The following is a 19,223-nucleotide window of genomic DNA, read 5'->3' on the forward strand; positions in this document are numbered from 1 at the left end:
TCCTCTATATTCATTTTTTTTCTCTGTGGACAGCAGAGTTCCCTTTTCAGACATGATTAGAAAGGCATTTTTTTTACTTCCTTTCCTACCTTCTCTATCTTCCTTCCTTCCTTCCTTCGTTCCTCCATCTTCCTTCATTTTCATCATAAATTCATAGTGGTAGATAGTGGGGTAATACAGGCAGGAAAACGGAGATTTGTGAGGGTAGGTGGGTGTCAAGTTATTCACAATCTGCCCATCCTCCCATTTAGCAAGGACATGTCAGGCGACAAGACCTAATACATGCAGTCACGAATGTCTTTACAGTGAACTGCAAATTTTTCTTCCTGAAGGACTCAGAGGATATTGCCACAAGGAGATGGAATTTGTTCAAATAAAACATCTCCTAGATTTGAGTGGAAAATATACACATGCAAGGAATCAGGCAAAATGAAAAGTGTTATGCAGAAACATGGGAGGGATAATGGTAGGGAATATGACATGTTGCACGTGTAATATGGGAAAGTTAGAAGCTGCATCTCACCATAAAGGAGAAAATGCCAGTGGGTAGGAGAAAAGCAGAGTACCAGGATTTTAACAGTAAAGTGCAAACAGATTGAGTCAACAAGCATCTCCTGAGCATGCATCATCTGTTAGATATGGTACCCAATATGAAGCCCTGGAGACAAAACAGATTCAATCCTGGTCCATAAGAACTATCTAGCAAAGGCTATCCATGAAGAATCAACAAAATATGCTGCAGGGGCAAATCCACTTTGAAAGTTCAGTATCCTTCACTAAATTTTAAACTCTTTTAAATTCGTCTTCAAAGAGGATTCTTTAGTCATATAAGCTTCAAACTACACAAAATGTAAATTTTGATATGTATATGATAGCAGTGTAATCATAAAGCATGGGGCAGGTAACATGGATTTAGATTGACAGAGTATCAGAGAATTTGGTTTAACTAAGCCACACTACATTGTTGATTAGGAAAAAAACTCAGAGTAGAACTAGAGGTATAGCTCAATGGCAAAGTGCTTACTTACCATGCCCAGGGCTTGAAGTTGATTCCCTGAACTGAAAAAAAGGAAGATGCCCAGAGAATCAAAGCATGAAAGGAAATAAAAGAGAAGCCTTGAGCTCAGAGTGGATACAATAACCTACAGTGTGATGCATCAGTGATTCCTCAAAGTAGACTTCTAGATCAGCAGGCCAGCACTTCTGGAAATTCTGATAGAAATATAAGACATGGCCCACTCAATCCCACTGAACGGAAATCTCTAGGAACAGACCTAGGAATATTTCAGAGGATTTGGATTCACTATGCATTACAAAGTGGAAACCAAGGCCATAGAATAAGGATGTTTTCCCTAAGAACTTTTAGTACTAAACTACAATTCAGACCAGAAAAGGAAGGAAAAATTCACTCACACAGAAAAAAAAAAAAGCTGTTTTATATGATAACAAAAGGAAGGAGGAATCTACATTCAGGATTGTGGTAGATTTTACAGGGTGGGGGAAATGCATTAGTATCTTCTGTCAAGACCAAACTTCTCTCTGTTTGATCACACCTCATTTGCATTTTTAATAGCCCCCATTAGACAGCCTCTGAGCTAATTAGGCAGGCGTCTATAATAGAAGACTTCTGTTTCCTGTTTTCAGCACTCAGAAACTAATGGCTGAAGCACTGCTAAAACAATTAAGTAATAAGAAAAATACTGTGTAAGATTGGCAAAAGCACAGCTGCCATAAATCATTACAAATGACTCACAGCTCAAAATGTTTAATTAGGGAAGAAAAGTAACCTATCACATTTTGGGGTGACAGGGGAAAGCAGAGGAAGAGAGGCCCAGAAGCAGAGTTCACTTGCGGTCTGCCAAGTTGGGATGCGGTTTGGGGTTCCAGGGTTTCTAGTATTGACAACATATTCTCAGGCCTCAAAGGTTTCTTAGGACAGCTTTAACTATAACTAAGTCTAACAGCAAATGAGAACTGCAACAAACCATTGGAATAAGGGTTACAAAAGGCTCACACTTATTGGAAATAAAATGTGGACTGTTCACCAGTGGAAGACCCTCAAAAACTGAGATCTTGTCTGAGGGCAAAGATGTACAGTATATGGGAATAAATGGAGAAATTATAAATACCAAATATAGAGCCATGATAACTTTCAAAATTGAAAACAATGGCAGCATATGTATTTCTTTTTTATATGCATATTTATTTGTATTTTTCAGCACCTTACTTTCTTTTTTCCTGTATTTTTGTATGAGGAACAATGGCAGTAAGTAACCCTATGATTTCATCCTTGGATTACAGAAGGTCCAGACAGAATCAGTCTGAACTAGCTTAACACTATCAAAGCATAGATACAGCGATTAGTATCATTTTGTACCTGCACTTTGTGGGAAAGGACGAGCAGCTCTTTGTTAACATGTGAGTTAGTTGTAGTTTCTTAGTTGGAGTCAGGATATTTTTGATATTATCACATGGATATTTAACTATAACCAGAAAGGTAGTATATAGAAGCTAAAGTGTCAAAGGTATAGATTGTGTCAATCTTTTGTCACTTGCTCAAAAATTAACTTTCATATATCCTCCTCCCCATTGAGATGGTAGAAAAGCTACAAGTTGTATTTCAACCTTGCTTCTCTCTGTTTCTAATACCTACAATACTTTGTTTTTCCTGACATGATATTGAACAATACATAGAATTTGATTAATTAGAATGTAATCTGAAAGCAGATCCATTTTATTTGCTAGTGTCTCTGTAAATAGGCTTACCTGCATTCTAAATCCTTTAATTTGTATTGTTTAAGTGTGAACTCCTGTAATTCGTATTGATTAACTTATAAGTTTAGCACAATTTTGGGACATATGTTACACAATCATTAAAGGACTACATTAAAGGACTAATTTCCATGTTCCAGAATGAACTCCACTTTGTATTTGTTCTTTCATGTATTGCATTAAACATTTATAGACCATAAGTCACATATTCAACACCGTACTGGGCACTATAAGCAAATAAGGAACTACAAAACGTATTTCTTGGTCTGAATATAAAAATATGTCACAAAACAATAACTACTGAATGAAAATAAGAAAGTACACAATTAGTACATAACTGAAGAGTTACATTTTCTTAATGAACAACATAGCAGCATACTGAAGAAAGTGAAAAACTGAACTAAATTTTGTAAGTCTACAAATTAGAGGAATTGAGAAGTTTATTCAGATAAAGTTCATATTTAAAAACAAGTGCTCACCTGGCTCATTCTTCTATTATTTGATAGTCATTTAATAAAAAGGTAAAACAAATTGACACATCAAATCTGAACTATTAGGATATATATATATATATATATATATATATATATATATGTAGAGAGAGAGAGAGAGACAGAGAGAGAGAGGATTAGGATATAGATAGATAGATAAATAGATATAGAGAGAGGATATATATATATATATATATATATATATATATATATATATCATACACCCTATGAGCCAAGATTAAATTAGATAAAAAATTAAAAGTAACATTTCATGGAACATACATAAAAATTATTCTAGTTTCAGCGTTTGCAAGAAAATTTTGTTGGAAAACAACTGAATTGTTTTAGGAGCATAAGATGTTGAGTAGATACAAAACTAATCAGAATGAAATATCTGTAGCTATGGGTAGTAATAATAAAATGAATGTTGATATATTCTCTATCTACCTTATCTCCAGAGCTAACTCTTTTTATACCTTACAGTCTCAAGTCTTGCCTCCTTAATAAAGCTCTCCCAGCCAATGATGCCTGGTGGTATATGTGATTTATTATCGACATTATCCATTATGGTGCTAGTGTGGAAACTTACAGGCTTAGAAATTCAATGTGTAATTTCAAATCCATGTAAAATACTCATGGAAATGTATACAATCTTATATATAATTCTTTGTAATATTCTGTATCCCCAATATATTCATCCATATTCTTGGGTTCTTTTCCAACTGAGAAAAAATTTTCAATTTTCTAGCTATAGGGATCATATTTAATATTTACTGGATCTTTACAGACCCTTGGAAGATACCTGCTCCTGTTTTAAAAGTTCTACTATCCAATGGTGATTAAATTCCTTGATATTATGTGAAAAGTGTACTAAGTTAACCTCAGAATTTTATCTAAGTCAAAAGATGGTTCTCAAGCTATCTAAATTAATGAAATGGGAATTTAAACACTTTCTTCCTTTTTCTTTACACAAAGTGATACATTTCAATGTAATATAAATATGATAGTGCTTAAACTCAAAAACAATGCAGGAGAAAAAAGTCTTAGATAATGGCTAGCACCATCAAGGTCTACTTTCAATGATGTGAAATTTATGAGACCCATACGATAAATAACTACCCTCTTGTTCTCAGTTTCTTCACTGATAATTTCCAAGATAGCTTCTATCATTCTCTGAGTTTATGGATCACTCCCAGTACCAACACAGAAAAGAGCCAAAGCTTCTCTCTACTCCAGTTCTCCTTCCTCTTTCTTCTTCTGTGCTTCTGCCTCATCAGTACCACAGCCTTCTGACTGCTAAATATTATTAACCATGGAACTGACCTCTGGCATTTAACCAGAATCAAATTTAGGGCTAAAAATTGGATATGGCCCTCCATGATCCAGCTGATCTTCTAAGTCAGACAGTACTACGAAGAAGGAAGAGGAAGAGAGAAAGTGAAGAAGAGGAAAGGGGAGGAGAAATAAGAAAAGGCAGGAGGAAAAGAGAAGACTGCTTCCATCAATCAGCTTGCCAGTAACTTTAGCAGCAATGGCCATGAGAAGATAGTGGGAGCTGATTTTGTTATTGTCAAAATGAAACTGGCACCACCAGTGTCAACTTCAGCTGTTCACTTGGAACAAAAGAGCTTCTTAGAACAATTACAAGACTTTCTATATTAGCTACTTTTTCTACTGCTGGAATACATTACCCAATACCCACAGCACAAAGCAGAAGTTGTTTATTTATTAATGCACTCAGGAATGCAGTCTATGTTCAGCTAGTTCCAAGGCATGAACATCATGGTGGAGGGCATGGCATAGCAAACCTGATTAATTCATGGAATCCGGGATGCAGAAGAGAAGAACAGCTTCAGAGAGGAAAGGGGCCATGGACCAGATATAGACCTCAAGTCTTGATTTCATAACGCACCCAAAGAATATATGCCTATTGCTCCAAAACAGTAATAATTGATGACACTTCTCAAAGGGACATAAATCAGAAGCAGCAGTGTTTAAGAAATTTTATCCCTCCCTAACCCTCTGTCATCTTTTTCTAATTGTCTAATGAGATACTTTGAGACTTATTTTATTCTGGTTGTTTGTTTCCATTTTCTAGTGCCAGACATTCAAGTGAATAATAAGAATTTCATCTCTCTTACTTCAACTTCCTTCCTCTGTGAAGATTTTGATTTAGGAAAAAGAAAAATACAAAAGATCCTACTTAAACTAAAGCCTTAATATTAGGTCCCAAATATTTCTACCAGTGTTACCAACATGGGGGCCAAAACTTGGTGTTTCTTTCTTGGAAGTTAGTAACTTTAGTAACCATTTTGAGGGAAGAAGGAATTCATGAAAATTATTTTCTAGTATAGATTTCTGATTATTATACCATCTAATGCTATTAAATCCCCATATTGACAACATATAAATGGGGCTACCAAAATTTCTCCATTTCCTATAAAGCATGTCACTCCAGAGGAATTCAGAGGGCTAGCAGCATCTGCTTCCTCCTTCCTGGAGCCTGGCCATGAGGGTGTAAGGAAGTATAAAAGGAAAAGACACCTGAAGAGAGGCAACTCAGTCACAGCCAAGTTCTCAGTAAAATGCAGCTACCTGAATGATCTCTACTGACATCACATGATATTAAAGATCTGGCCAGTTGAGCTTTATCTGCATTTCTAACATACATAGGAGAGAGAAATAATAAATTGGCTCTTTAAGTCACTAAATTAAGCAATAGTTAATTTACCACAATAGATACCTAAAATTCCCTCCTTCATTTCCAACAAAAATCTTATGACTGAGCAGTTTAGATCCTCCTTGAGGCAGGAAAAGCAGTGAGAAACTGTTACAGCAGAGTATGCTATTATTAATAATAATGATCTTAAGCCATCATGATTGCTTAAATGTTACTTACACAAATAGCAATACCCTGCTGCAGCTGGCATGATGCATTTTAAACGTAATTCCATTTGAATTTGTTAAAATTGTGAATATTGGTATTGCAACTTTAAGCATAAGAAATCTGGAACATTGGCTTCCATAGAAAGCTTCATTTCTGTGTAAGTTAGACAAATGATTTGCTGTTAGAAAAATTACCCTTGCCTTAAGATGAAAGAGCCTAGAAGAGCAGATTAGTAAGAGATTTGAAGGCAGAAGGTGACTTGATTTAGGGTAAAAGACAACTGAAGAGCAAGGCTTGAGGGTTAGAGGAGAGAAAATTCACTAACAGCCTCCTGTGTATCCAGATCTAACCACTGAATGATGTACTTTTAGAATAGAGTACCAGAAAGAGGATGTCTGGATCCTATCCATGCCACAGTCATTTATTTACTGTAGGATGTGGGCAAATTACTTAACCTCTTCTAAGCCGTAGTTAAAGAACACGTTTGAATCCTAGTCAGTCTCCTTTCAGATACACTCTAGAGATTGCTCTGAAGTGAAGGACATTGTATTTCTCTCTGGAAAGGCTCCTGTTGAGATGGTGTGATGTAGAGCAGGGCTATATGCCCAAACTGTAGAGTCATGTAAACCTTTTCTACGTCTTCTGTAACATGATAACACAGACTGGGCAGCATAAAGAACAGAAATTTACTGACTCACAATCCAGAAGGCAGATTGCTTGAGATCAAGGTGTTGGCAGAGTGGATTCCCCCTGATACCTGTGAGGGAGAATCTGTTCCACGCCAGTCTCCTAGCAGCTAGTGGTTTGTTGACAATCTTTGACTCTCCAAGATTTATTACAGATACATCACTCTGATCTCAGCCTTTAGATCATGTGACTTTCTTCCTGTGTTGAAAATTTCCTTTTTCATAATGCCACCAGATTTATGAGATAAAGGCCCACTTCAAGGGCTTGATTTTAATTTGGTTACTTCTTTAAAGACTCTAGTCCCAAAGTAGGTCACATTATGAGATACTGGGGGTAGGGGCATGGCTTTAGGGACACGACTCAAGGTATAATACCTTGGTCATTTAGGGTATGTTAGTATAGTCTGCAGAATCTTAGAATCTGAATATCACTGGAAACAGAAAACTTCACATTTGTATTTCTTGCCGCCACTCAGTTCATCCCACCTGATCTTACACCTGGCAGAGAAAAATTTCCATTAGTTATCCTCACATTTGCCAGGCTGGACCTGCTATGCCTCACCACATCTGCTGCCTGAAACCTACTCCACACACTCCCAACCTAGACCCCACTCAGCCCACAAGCACTTCCTCAGCCTCCCTCCCCAGGATCTCTGCCAGATACCAGAACTCCGCAGAGTTCCTTCCACCAATGAAACCCAGACAGTAAGCAGAATGGACCTCAGTTTTCTTTAAATTTTTCTTTGGAAAGCAGAAAAAGACAATATCTGGATGACAAATGTATCTATCTCTTGCTCAGAAACTTTAGAGAAAAAAATATTTTTTAAAACTCTCCACAAGGCAGGCAGGAATAGCCACTTAATGATTCCAGGACTGTCTTGGTGCACATGTCTCCTTCCTAGTTAATTCTTTTACACTAACAACTGCTTTGGGCACCATAAATTATATACCTGCTTTGACTAAAAGGAGTTGCATGATGAGTGGTAGGGCTTATCAAAATCGAGTCAACATTGCCGCGCTGTCAGCATGATAGACAGAAAGGCAAAGCATAATCCCAATGACTCCCTGGTGAAACATAGACAGAGGCTTAACCTAATCCCTGAAGGAATGACAGAGAAAATAAGGTGAAAAACCAATTAGCCTCTTTCCATAAAAGTCTAAAATTATTGGTTGGCTATTTTCATTTTTTCTCCACCCTGATTCACCAGGTAACATCCAGGAGTTGACATAAGCCAATGAATGCTTTCTCAGCGGAGTCGTTTGATACTTTTTGGTGGAACAGCTACCTGATTTTCACAGAACTAAAAAATGTGTCATATCGACCCACAACATCACATTTATTACAGTTGTAAAAGACTGCATATTTATCCCCATTTTTTTTAATTTTAAAAACAAGAAAGAATAAAAACAAGAAAGAAATTCTGTGACACAGAATTTCAAAATAAAATAATGGGAGGTTAATGATGGTTGATATGTTGCATATTGTTATCTTCAAAGTAGTTGTTCAAATTACAAGATATAGACATAAAAAAGATCAAACAATCAACAATGAAAGCACAAACTGTTCTTTTTGATGAACTAATAGACAGTAGTATAGCTATCTCTTGTATATATATATATATATATATATATGAATATGTATATATATACATATATATGTGAATATATATACAGATATATAATCTTTTTCCTTCTTCTTTTCTTCTTTCTCCAATCCTAGTTCTTTCCTTTTGAGCAGTTTCTTTCATTTTTAGCTTTCACAATATCTATTGTACATTTTAGATCTTATTTACTCTTTCAGTTTTTTATACTATAAGAGACTATAAGATATTATAAAGACTAAAATATTATTTTTTACACTATAAGAGACTATAAGACATTTTAAACTAGTGAGATTATAAAATATTTACACATGCAAGTCTGATTTATTGCACTTATGAATATGGTCCCAGGTTGCATGCATTTACCTATAAAACTCCAAATTTATCCTTCTTTATAGCTAAGAAATATTCCATTGTATAAAGATATCACAGCTTTTTTATGCATTCTGTAATTGATGGGAATTTGAATCCTTCCCAAGATTTAGGTTTTACAAAGAGTGCTGCTATTAACATGGGTGCACATATATCACTGGGGTATGATGTTTTCAATTATTCTGGGAAAATACCCAGGAGGAAATGGCTAGATTGAATGAGACCTCCAATCTCAGTTTCTTGAGGAATCTCCACAGACTTCCACAGTGGCTGCACCACTCTACACTGCCACCAACAGTGCAGAAGTGTTCCGTTTTCCCCATAGTCTTGCCAGCATTTGCTATTGTTTGATTTCTTGATGACAGCCATTCTTTCTGGAGTGAGATGGAATCTCAGTGTTGTTTTAATTTGTGTTTCTTGAATGACCAGTGATGTTGAATATTTCTTCATTTATTTATTTGTATTTCTTCATCTAAGATGTGCATATGCATTTCAGTTGTTCAGTTTTGAACTGAGTCTTTGAATTTGGGGGCCTGACTTTTTCAATGCTTTATATGTTCTAGATATAAGTCCTTTGTCCAAGGGACACTTGGTTAAAATTTTCCCATTCTATGGGTTTTCTTTGCTCTCTTGGTGATTTCTTTTGATGTGCAAAACCTTTTTAATAAGATAGGATTCCAGTTGTTGATTCTTTGAAATACTTTCTGTGCAGTTTGTGTTTTGTTCATGAACTCTTTGCCTACCCCTACATCTTCGAGATACCTTCCAGTAAATTTAGTGTTTCTGTTTTAATATTTAGATCTTTGATCCATTTTGACTTCAGTTTAGTGCAAGGTGATAGCCAAGGGTCTAGTTTTAGTCTTCAGCATGTGGAAAGCCAATTTTCCCAGCACCATTTATTAAAGAAGCCAGCTTCCTTCCAGTGAATATGTTTGGCACCTTTGTCAAAGATAAGATGTCTTTGTAGGTATGTCATTGTAGGTGTGTCTACATCTTCTAATCTGTTCCACTGATTCTCATTTCTGGGTTTTTTTTTTTTGTTTTGTTTTGTTTTTTGTTTTTGCCAGTACCATGCTGATTTTATCACAGTGGCTTTGTAGTATAATTTAAAGTATGGGATTGTGATGCCTCCTGTCTTTCCTTTATCACCCAGGATTGCCTTTGCTATTCTAGTTTTCTTATATTTCCAAATGAATTTTAGAAAGTTTTCTCTAGATCTGTGAAGTACACTAATGGTATTTTGGTCATAATTGCATCAAATAACAGTTTTGGGAGTATGGCCATTTTCACAATGTTGGTTATTCCTATCCAACAAAAAGAGTTATCTTTACATTTTCTGATACTGTCTTCAGGCTCCTAGCCCTATGTTTTTATAAGTGGAGAAAATAGATATGTGAATCGAAGAGGAAGTGCTTTCAATCCATCTCTTTCTGGATGTCTGCTTTATGTTCACCCTTTTTAAAGTATTGTGTAGATATAAGGAAAGAGAAGCCATATTTTATGGCCTCCCAGGATTCCAGATCTATAGACAAAATGGAAAAATGTCTGCTGTAGAAAGAATTCATAGTGATTTTATTCTTTTCATGTGTAATGACATTAGCTCTTCCCTTTCAGCAGAACAAGTCCCACTTTGGGGTTTTACACAGCCCTGGGAATGATAGGCACAGTTCACTCATCTATGTCTATTTCTTCATTTAGCATCCATAGTAACCAGTGGGATACAATTGAGAGGAAACTAAGCAAGGCTAGAGTAGCTTTTATAGTGGTGTTTAGCAGCTGAAACCATAAATAAATAACTTATAGTTTACAGTGTTGAGGTTCTGTGCCCACCGCGAAAAGTCAACTAAAGTTCTACTGGAAAAGCAAACGAGGGCGGGATTAGGTAGTAGTTCAGAAAAAAAAAAATGTGTCTTCCACTTAATTGTGTCAATCTTTACGTTGCTAAATATACCTCTGTGACCTCAACAACCACTCATCCCAATGGAGTTTCCCGTCTAACTTGCTCTGGGAGGATTAACAAAGTCATCAATGGTGTTTTATTTCTGGAATGGAGATCAGACACTCAAGTATTTCAGCATCCAGGGGAAATTTCCAAAAGATGGAGCAAATATATTTAAGAGATGAAATTCATGTTACTCATTGTGACTATTTTTCTCTTCCATTATCTTTGTCCACGTATGCTATGCTCCCCATAATCAACTCCAATTACATTTAGCTCAACAAGGATTAATAACTATTATCATTATGCTAGAAAAATAACAAATTCTTTTCTATCCCCATACTGCTTTTTATTTTTGGCTAAATCATTAGAACACTCATTAGTGAATTCCATCAACCTAGTCATGTAGCTCTTGCTCTGATTCTTTTCAAAGGTCATGATGAAACCATGGGGCACAGGTACCAGAGGAGAAAATAGCACTGTGTTGCTTTTCTGACCCTGAACCTCTTGTCATCACTGGATCATCTCCATGCCTGGTCTAGTCCCTCAGGCTGCTTTCAACCCCCAGACTAGACACCTGCTATTCTTCTTGCTTAATAGTTCCAGAGTCTTTGATTTCTAGTCCTACCCTCTTCCTATCCTATCTGCTTCCTCCTAACTTCTTCACAACTTCCACGGACTTTTTTTTTTAATATTGCATTTTGGCTCATGGTTGGGTTTGCAACTCCTCCCAATTTAGCAACATCTGAAAATTTAATTAGCGAGCAGTTGTCTCCCTCTTCCACATAATTAATGAAGATGTTAAAATAAAACTGGATTAAGAATTTATTACACTATAATTTGCAGATCATTGCTACAGTTACTAGATAAGCTCTAACAAGGCAGGAGGGAGAAACTTGAGTAGGGCAGAGGTGGCTAAGCTATCATGGTCTTTACTGTGAGTTGAAGACAATATGACACAGAGGAAAGAGCTCAGGCTGAGAGCAGGACTGGCTGGGAATCTGTCACTAATTAGTACAATTCCCTCATGACAATCCACTCCTAAATCCCAACATGTGTGCTAAAATTAGACACCAAGTAAATCTTGCTCAAGTCACTAAGGAAGCAAGAAGATGCTCATGTGAGAATGGAATAATGCAGTGATCCACTGAAAAAAGAAGAAAGAGAGAGAAAAGAGGAGTCTCACACATGTTTTACTGAATAGAGGAATAATGGTAAGAAGAAGCCATTCTTGAAGTGGAACAAAATAGTCTTTGATCATATCACATGATCCCAGGAAATATTTTCTCCCAAATATCTATTGTTGGCTAATGAAAACAGCCAACTCTAAACAAAAACAAGCATAAGGGAGGGGAGCTTGTAACATTCAGAAACCATGATGTTTTTTACCTCAGAACATTCTCAGCAAATCTCACCATCTTTTTTGCCTTCTACTGACCATAGTCTTATTCTTCTTCCAATGGTTTTCACTGAGCTGTCCACTCCAACATGAATGTTTATGTTGATTCTCCTTTATTCTTTCATGACCTCTCATCTGTCTGCCTGTCCTCTTTCAGCTTGGCTGTTCCTGGGGCTACTGGGTCTCATGTCCTTCTAGCAATAAGTTCATGAGGCCCTTTATCCACTCCAACAGATAGCCCAGTCACACACCAGATTCCCAGCCATGCTCTGTGTCTCATTTTCACACTGCCATCTTCTCCCCACCAATCGTGCTCTCCCATCAGGATACAGACCTTGAAACAAGATTAAGCACACTTAAGGTAGACAGTCACAGAATAGGTTGTTAGAGGTGTTAGTAGTGTCTTTAGTACAATAATCTTAGCTTCACAGAGAAAATATTAAAAGGTAGCTATGCCTGTGGAAACTTTTCAAGAAAATAAACGTTGAAGAATGTAAATCATAAATCTGATTTGATTCCAGAATCCCTTTGTTATGTCCAATACATGACTTGGCAAATCATGCATGACTTTAATGTCTTGCTGACTGAGTATTGCAAATTCTAGGTCAAATTTGGTACCAGAAACATTAATTTCAATATTTGAGCCCTGAGTTCATTACTTCAGTGTACTGAAAAAGGAAACGTTGTTTTGTTAGAAAAGAAAAAAAAAATAAATAAAAGACAAAGTAGTGATTCACGTGAGGGAATACCTTGAAACGGGTATAATTTATAAAACAAAATACCCTTAATATGACAGCAGTCAATTTAGCCCGATATAAAAGAGGGTCTGTGTTTTCTTTCATTTATATTTTTATGATACGTAATGTCTTTATAATTTCACCACTCCACATCAAAGCTGCCAACCGCTGAGCACCTAAATAAGTAGCATGTGAAGAAAATGAATGAACTGCTAAATGTCCCATTACGTCCACAGAGAATATCCTTCTATTTGGAGTCAGGAATCTTAAATTGAGACGACAAATGAATGGTTTTCACTCCAATGGAGGGAGAGTTTTGGCAACTTTATTATGTTCAGCATTGGATTGGAATGAGGGAAAATACATAGAGAAATGAAGTTTTAAAAAATAATAAGTGTTTTTGGTATCTGGGTTCTTGCTCTGAATGTCAGTTCCTCTGTGAGACAGAGTGATGGGAACAGTAGGGGGCATAGCACATGCACAAAAGCTCCAGGGAGATTCAAGAGCTAAGGGCCTGTCACTGGTATGATTTCTCCAATACAAAGAAGCTATTTGGAGAATCTTAACAAGTTCCAACATGTTTGGGCCAACACATTAGGGCTGACATCAAAAATTGAAAAGCAAATAATGTGTCAAGCTGGTTAAAGGAAATCACAATAATCAGCAGCTCTTAGGGCACTTAGCCACAGACATTCAGGAAGCCACCAGGCAGGGGATAAAAATGCAGGAGTAGAGGGGTGGATGCAGCACATCCAGAGCTGGACTTAAGCTGGACAACAGATGGGACTTGAAAAATCCCCCCAGTACTAGCTGGAGAACAGGATGAACACCATAGCAAAGGTAACACAAAGATTGCAGCAAAAGCCACAGAGTTCCATTTTCATGATCCTTAAGTATACCTTTAGAGCCTAGTATTTAAAACTTCTATTTTTCATGCTCATGTGTCATCTGTTGGATTTCTTTTCTTTTTACCATCTCCACATTCCCAGGGACCTCCTCTCAGCATAGCACTTTGTGGCACTCTTAGTGACACAAGAGAAATGGCTTACTGGTGTACTATGGTGGCTTCCACATCAGGCTGTGGTTCCATGGGTGAGACATTCAAATAGCTGTTCAAGAATTAACTGACCCAAATACACCAGAAGTACTTAACCCCAACTGTTGAGATCACAGCCCAGAGGTGAACAGTTAGTAACCAAGTCAATTGTTTTACTCTTTGAGGGGTTGACACAGACATGGGTAGAAACTGAGTCACGAATTGTGTAACATATGTGCAGTCAGAGCATAATGGGAAGAACTTTAGGGTCTATATTTTAAAGAAAAATGTATAAACTCTTTTTTAAAAACCTAGAAAATTCTAAAGTTCTAAAGTTCACTTTTCCTGTTAAATGGAAAATATGATTTTAGTCCTTTATCTGGAAAAAATATTCTCTCTATAAAACCAAAATGGCATTAAACTGCAACATAAGGTATGTAATTCATAACATTAAGATTTGAACCTAGAAAACTATTCTTTTAATAATTAGTGGCACACTGCTTCCTCTTTGGCCTGTTTCCTAATTACAGAAACAGGGAATTAGAAACAACTAGACATTTCCAAATTTCCATTCAGTCTCAATTGGTACGGTCTTCAAAACTATATACATAACAATGTCAGAAGTATCAAATAATGACATATTGCTATCAACTTCCTTGTCAACAACAATTTTCTAAATATGTAGAGGCACCATATAAGGTACCATGTGGTCTATGTACCTTACCTAATTCATATGATAACTTTATGAGCAGAATTACTAGCTCTATTTTTTGAATGAAGACAAGTAAGTTTTTCAGTATTATAGTTTGTGGGTGGTAGTATTGGAATTCCAACTTACATCTAATCCCAAAACTCATGTTCTTAATTTTAAAACACATTATTGAGCATTCTAATTTTACCAACATAATAAGAGAAGTCTGGCTATGAGTCTGAGAGGCAGAAATGTTTTCAATAATTATTTACAAAATTATTGAAGAGAAAAAGGCCACATGGGAAAGAGATAGCCATGCAGTGTGGTATGTGGATAAGTGCCAGACAAAATAGATCCATCAATACTAACTACAGGATTTCGAGAGGAAAAATCATTATTGGTTAGATGCTAGCAACAAGCCTGGTTGGAAAGGGCTTCTTTGTGTCATTAGATTTTCAAAGGAAACAAAACAGACAGGAGACCATGGGGAGGCTTTTTTAGTGAGATGAAGTACATTATTAAAAACAAACACTGGGATTACTGTCATAAATGAGAAACAATGTAGAGCTGGATTTACATTTTCCTAGTTTGATGGGAATTTGTAAAGTTTGTGTTATGGTTTGTGTCTGGATGTACCCCCAAAGCTTCATGTGGGCATGGGGGGTGGGCCTTTCTAAAGTGGCTGAGTCTAGCATTTGTGATTGGTTCATTGTCTAGTGTTGGGACTCACAATGTGAGTACTGTATCCACCCAAGGATCGGTAGCTGGCCTACAGTATAAGGGAGGGAAGAAGGATACTTTCCCTTTTTGCCCTCTTCAGTCTTTTCAGTTGTGGCCACTGTGAATGGTTGCCCCTTAGCCACTTCACCTTGCCATGGAGCCAGCCGAGTATGCACTAAACCATCCAAAAAAAAAAAAAAAAAAAAAAAAGCGGGTAAGCTAAATAAACTTTTTCTCCCTTCATTTTGGGCAACAGATACTTTGTCTCAGCAATGAGAGAAAAATAACCAAGAAGGTTTGATATGTGGCAAAATTTTTTTAAAAGCTGATATGTATTTTCCTTGTAAAAAGAATTCAGGGGCAACAAATTCATTATAATTAATGATTAATTCATTTGTTTTTTAAAAAAACATAATAAGTATTTCTGGGCATACAATATTACATCAGGTTAGTACTTTCAGACATATGATTAGTGAACAAGATGCATTAGGCTCAATCAAGAAATTCAGGTAAGTGATTCTCACCACAGACTTATCAAATCAGAATACTCACAAATGAACGCCGGAATGTTCACATCACAAACTTTGCTGTAGTATAGATTTCATACAATAAGATGCATAACTTTTAAGTATTTAGTATAATAAACTTTGACAACACATACACTTATTTAAACTTTATCTCAACCAAGATACATATTTCTATCACACCAGAAATTTTGTGTGTCCCTTTCCAGTCAATAGTTCCCCTGTTTCAGGTAAACAATAAAGTATTTTCCAGTTACCATAGGTTGGTTTTGTCTTTCATAGGAATTCATATAATTGGAATGTTTTGATTTAAATCTAAAATTTCCCTCAAATGTCTCATATATGTGGAAAACGGTTGGGCCACAGGGACACTATAAGAAAATTGCTCTTAGGAGTTGGGGCTTGGTTGGAGTTGAATAACTGACCTGGAAGGGTGCTTTCTTGTCCTTTGATTCCTTCCTTTTCATTGTCTCTGCTTCTTGGTTGCCATGGTTTGCACAGCTTTTCTCTGCCATGTCCTTTCATTATGCCATTTCTTCCTTGGGGCCAGCCAATCATGGGCTAAAACAGCAACCCAAATAAATGTCTCTTCCTTTAAATTGTGGAGGTAAGATATTTGTCCTAGTGATGTAAAGGTGGCTAAGATAGGCACCAAACATGAACTTTTTGCTACTAACTTCTTCACAACATAATGCATGTGAGGCTCACTTTTTTCTAGGCATCAGCAGTTTGTTCATTTTAATTGCTGAGTAATATTTCATTAAACATATAATGTTTATCTGTGTTCTTAATATATCTTTGGGTGGTTTAAAGGTTTTTATTGTTGTGAATGAAATCATTATAAACAATTCTGTGTCATTTTATTTTTTTAAAAAAAACAGCTTTTTTTCTTGCTACTAAGTGGTTGTACTGTCTCAGTGCTCCATTAACAGTGCATGAAGGTTTCAGTTGCTCAACATTCTCACTTGATACTGTCAAGCTTTTTATTTAGTTTCAACCATTTAAGGCCAGTTTTTTTTTATAGTTAGTATCCACAAAGTACAAAGATTTTCAGTAGTAATTATAATTCATTCAAAATACTTCCCCTTACAGTTTCTTCTTTACCCATGAGATACATAAAAATATATTTTAATTTCTAAATTTTTGAATAGTCATCTACATAACTTCTTATAATGATTTCTAATTTCATCCTATGGTGGTCAGAAAAATATACTTTATAAGATTTTTGTTTCTTGAAATTTATGAGATACAATATAGGATTTCTTGTTAACTGTTTTTAACACACAATTTTCCTTATGAGTTTTTAAGTATATTTCTTTTTATTACTTTTCCTTATTGCTCTAAGAATTACAATATGTATCCTTGATATATCAGATCATCCTTAGAAATAATACTTCAGCAGTTCACACTTCATACTGCCAAATTTGTAAATCTATTATTATATTTTCATCTCAGCATATGTATGTTTTAATTCCACTTTACAATGTGGTTTTTGCTTTGAATTACGTGTCATTTAAACAAATTTAGAAAATAAAAACTAAAAAGTTGGTTTCATATTAAGTCAAATTTACCACATTTCTTACTTTTCATCCCTTTTTAACCACCTTTTTTTCATCTGACATCATTATCCTTCAGTATGACAGATTTCCCTTAGTATTTCTTATATTGCGTGTTTGCCAGCAAGAAATTCTGTTTCATTTGTATTCACTTGCCTTTATCTCCTCCTTACTCTTAAGGATATTTTCAGTGCATGCAGATTCTTGGTTATTTGGTGTTTTGGCGTTTTTCCTTCTAAATTTTGACCATAATCATTCCTTTGTCTTCTGGCCCTCATTGTTTCTCATGAGAAATCAAGTATTTTCCACACTGCTTCTCTATTGCTGCAATGTGTTGTTCTTTTTTTTTCCCCCTAGCAGATTTTACTTACAACCCTTTATCTCTTATCTTTGATTTTAGAAGCTCAGCTATGATGTGCCATGTATGGTACTGCTTGTATTTATTTTCTTGCAGCCTTTTGTTACAGATGCAGATGGATTACTTGTTCTTACCTTAGACACACTATATTAGATCAGTAGTATAACACGGTATCAGATTTCTAAAACACTCTCTTAACTACTTTTATGGACACATAAGATTATAAAATTAGTAAGCTACAGCAATTAAACTAGTCTGTGTACCATGGAAGTTTAAGATTTTAAGAAAGCTAGGATATGTGTAATGATTAGGGATGAAAGTAGCTCAGTGGTAGAACATGAGGCCCTAGTTCTATTCTCCAGCACATGTATGCACACACACACACACACACACACACACACATAAACACAATCTATGATATTTTAGAATATAAATATATTCCCTAAAAGTAGACATGGATTTATTATGATAGTTCAGAAAGATACAAGACACCTGTATGGTAACATGGAAAAGCTATTTGAAAGCATAGTATTTAAGTAAAATAAAAGATGACTGATATTTTCACTAGCAGACTTGGTGGGCGAAATAGTTCCAATATAAATGGTCATCTCTGAATTCTATTATGAAGACTAATTTTACTGCCACAAAACAAATAGTGGCACCTCTACAAAAAACAAAATATAGGGGTGAGAGCACAAGCCAAGAATATATATCTAACAAACTTCAACTGAAGGTCTCTGACCATTCAATCTTTATAACACATCTATGTCCCTACTTTTCCCTGCACACACAACATGTGATAATCCTTTACTGAGCAGAAAACAAGTCCTAGCATACTTTCCAACCCATTAACGAAATGCAGTAGCTTCTTATTTCTTTTAATGCAACATAACCTGGATGTCAGGTTGCATTAAGATGCCTTGGGTTACGATGACATAAACCATTCAACATAATGAAACATGACACTAAGAAATATGGGCATCGATCTGTGCTACTAATTTAGAGACGCAATGGGTTTTGCCTTGGTCTGTTTTTATGTCCTCAACTAGAAAATGACACGTGGATAATGGGTATTGTCTGCTTAGTTGTTCCCAGGACAGGCTACACAGAAGAGATTTTCCACTATTGACACGTCCTGGGTATTGACAAAAGTGTTATCATAGTCTCTTTCTCATAGGCTCTTGTCAAATGGTCATAACTTACATTAATGAGAATGGAATCATCTTAAAGACTGCCTTCAAGAAAATGGATTCCAAGTACATCTTCTTCACATTTCACTCTAAATAGGGATAAAATTTAATATTAATTTATCCATGCAAATGCTAAACTATGGGCAAGCTACTACACCTGAGATATGGATACAGAGGTGACTAAGACCCTAACTTCATAGTGTTGTCTGAAACTTAAGAAAATATGCATCTCAGAGACATTATTAGGCACAACCCTATATGCTC

This window comes from Cavia porcellus, unplaced genomic scaffold (genome assembly GCF_034190915.1).
Source record: "Cavia porcellus strain 051 isolate PalLab524CR breed Dunkin Hartley unplaced genomic scaffold, mCavPor4.1 scaffold_20, whole genome shotgun sequence".
Classification (NCBI taxonomy): domain Eukaryota; kingdom Metazoa; phylum Chordata; class Mammalia; order Rodentia; family Caviidae; genus Cavia; species Cavia porcellus.